Source organism: Dicentrarchus labrax, unplaced genomic scaffold (genome assembly GCF_905237075.1).
Source record: "Dicentrarchus labrax unplaced genomic scaffold, dlabrax2021, whole genome shotgun sequence".
In the NCBI taxonomy this organism is placed as follows: domain Eukaryota; kingdom Metazoa; phylum Chordata; class Actinopteri; family Moronidae; genus Dicentrarchus; species Dicentrarchus labrax.
Window position 1 is genome coordinate 14,459,651 of NW_026136716.1, and position 282 is coordinate 14,459,932.

Here is a 282-nt window from a genome sequence, read left to right on the forward strand (position 1 = left end):
GTCCCGGCAGATGTACCACAGGATCACGTAGAGGATGAGCAGGATGGCGAAGATGAAGAGAGCCACCAGGATCGCCTTGGACACGGGAGAGATGAAGGACTGCATCTCCGCTGATGGAAGGGGGTCCTCCGTCTGCACGCGTGCCGGGTCGGTGAGGATGCTGATGCGCGCAAAACAGCGGGGAAGTCCTCCTGATGTCCGATGGTCCGTACAGAGGGAGAGACAGAGAGAGAGAGAGAGAGAGAGCGAGAGAGAGAGCTTAATTATACATCCACAAGGTCC